General features: G+C 48.1%; 1 pseudogene; it reads left to right on the top strand.

Moving 5' to 3' along the window:
• The first annotated feature begins 524 nt into the window (after positions 1–524).
• Positions 525–1,215, top strand: LOC119315807 (annotated as a pseudogene).
• The last annotated feature ends 1,571 nt before the right edge of the window (positions 1,216–2,786 follow it).

The following is a 2,786-nucleotide window of genomic DNA, read 5'->3' as shown; positions in this document are numbered from 1 at the left end:
TTCTAATCCCAGGATTAGAATAACTATTTGGATCATGGCGCGCCCTATATAGGGTCCGAAGAGGCGTTCCTGAAGTCCTGAGAAAACCCACCCGACCGGTCAAAGAAAAAAACCCACCCCACCCACTTCCCACGACTCCCTCCACTACCCTCTCCCGATCCCATCTGCACACTCCTCACGGCATCGCGCCACCGCCGATGAACTTCTCTCGATCCACCACTGCCGCCCTACATCCCGCCAGCGCGCCTAACTCCGGACACCTACCGCCGCCGCCGACGAGCGGATCTAGCGCCGCGCCAGGTTTGGCCGCCCCTTCTTCCCCAGCGCGCTCCCGCCACCAGAGCGCCCCCCGGCCCATGGGTCCCACCGCCGGTCTCCTCCTACAACCCCGCCGCACCGTCCCCCGGATCCAGCTGCAACTCCGCCACACGCCTCGGATCCGGCTGCGGCACCGCCCCCCACCGCAGGATCCAGCCGCCGCCCCAACCGCGAGATCCGTCCGCCGCCCCCATCCGTCTGCCGCGATGTCACTGTCCATCGCCCGGTGGTGCAGTGCGGCGCGCCCTTCCCTCCCGTCCGGTGCGAACTTCCCTCTACGCCACCTCGACCTTCCCTCCCCTTCGGTGCAGCCTGCCCTCTACTCCGGCGCGCCCTCCTACTCCTCCTCCACGTGCGGCATGAACCTGGCCTTCGACCACGAGCTCATCAGCCCGCCCATATACTTCGGCCTCATGGGCGACGGCCAGCCCATCGGATGCTAAGACAACATGTGGCTGACTGGTGCGTCAAGGTAACTATAACTAAACTAAACACACACATCGTCTTTGAGTTTGGTCCGGCTGTACTGAACTTTTACTGAATAATTTGTGTATGTGTGCAGGTGATCTGCGACCACCTTGGGCTAGGAGTCAAGACGGGGCTGCCCTACATCTGCCACAGCAAGGCCAGCAACCCATTCGTGAACCTGAAGGAGTACAAGGGCATCTTTTGGCAGGAGGACATCATCCCCTTCTTCTAGGTCGCGAAGCTGACAAGGAATGCGACACCGTGCAGAAGTGCTACATCTCGCTCTCGCAGCAGGTCAAGGAGAAGCTCGGCAAGATCGACCCCTATTTCATCAAGCTCGCCGATGCCATGGTCATCTGGATCGAGGCCCGGGACATGCTCAACTCCAAGGACTCCAAGGAGGCCAACGGCAAGCTCAAGGGGAAGTAGATCGAGATCGAGGGAGAGAACCTTTTTTTGCATTAGCATACTGAGCAGGCGGTGAGGCGGCGTATACCGGTTTCTTCAGTTCGTAGGTTCAATGCGTGCATCAGGTATTCAGGTTCAGGCTGTTGTGTACTACAAAACATTAGCTGCCTGTATGTGAGAAAACCATGCTGTTTCTTATTTTGTTTATGTGAGAAAACAAAAATGTATTTTAGAAGTTCATTTATTATTTCCCAAAAAGTTCATATATTACTACCTATATGTATTTTGACATTTCACAACAACTGACAAGAATTGCGGCTGGATAGAGCGGCGAAACGATGGTACGCCACTCAAGCAGTGCATCACCGGCAGCCGCGTCGTCTCCTCGGCAGCAAAAAGTAGCTTAACTGAAGTTCAATTCGTATGCTACTAGTAGGTCAACTGAAGCAGCAGCAGAGTTCTTAGCGTCTTCTTCCTAATTTCCCCATGTGAAATTCTATAAAAAGGAGGGAACAGTCTCCTTCTAGCTCAGCCATCGGTGATCCCGTTCATGCTTCTCCTAAAGACCAAGTCGAACTTCACCAAAAACTATAAAAAGATGAGCACGTTCCTGCTTCTGCTGCAGACCAAGTCGAACTTCACCAAAAACTAGAAAAAAGATGAGCATGTTCATGCTTCTCCTGCAGACCAAGTCGAACTTCACCAAAAACTAGAAAAAAGATGAGCACAGATGTCTGTCGATGTCCGTTGTGTTATCCTGCTAACCAAGCAATTCAAAAGGAGCAGGAGGTTTCGTTTGCCTAAAGTACAAACATAAAAACATTCAGTTTTGATTCTCTATAGTTATTCCTCCTAACTCGAGGGAGCACTAACCATCGAAATATGTGCTCGTATACCTTTTTCTGTTCAAAGTGTGGTGAGGAATGAGAGGTATAGTATGTCTTTTTTTATATGAAAAATGTTCGTATAGCAACAAGCAGGAAACAATTGAAACTATGTCCTTCTTTTGTTTGATTGTTTCTGTATTTGGCTTATGGAAAATTTTACTTGAGTTTCGTCTAGAAAATTTTGAAAATTTCAAATTGTAAAAAAGTTAAAACTTCAAATAGTAAAAAAATATCATATTTCCATGTTTCTAAAAAAATAAACGAAGACGTTGTAATAAAAAAAGAGTTTGATGTTCACGCGCGAGGCCCGGCCGCGGCGTCGTCCTGCTCCGCCGCCGCGGTCGTGGAAGATGACCATAGTATTGTGTGTAATGCCTGCACATAGTGTACCAGCACATAGTGTTGTGTGTAATACGAATTGGTGTTGTACTGTGCATGTATATTCTTGTGTAATTTTTTGCTTTTCGAACATGAAGTTCATGTTTTAGAAAAAACTAAGTTCAGAGGTATCACATAACAAAAACTTTCATCCAAAAAAACCCAAAGGTCATTAGAAAAAGCATCTCAAACAATTTTGTAAAAAAGATTTCTCTGTTAAAATAAACCTAGAAGTTCAAATTTAAAAATGGAGTGGTTCAATGTGTATCAAAAAGTAGGATTTTTTTCCATTACTAAAATAAATAAAACTAGGAAGCCCATATTAAA

This window comes from Triticum dicoccoides, chromosome 6A (genome assembly GCF_002162155.2).
Source record: "Triticum dicoccoides isolate Atlit2015 ecotype Zavitan chromosome 6A, WEW_v2.0, whole genome shotgun sequence".
Lineage (NCBI taxonomy): Eukaryota > Viridiplantae > Streptophyta > Magnoliopsida > Poales > Poaceae > Triticum > Triticum dicoccoides.
Note: the sequence above shows the minus strand (reverse complement) of the source record. Positions and strands in the feature narration are given on the sequence as shown.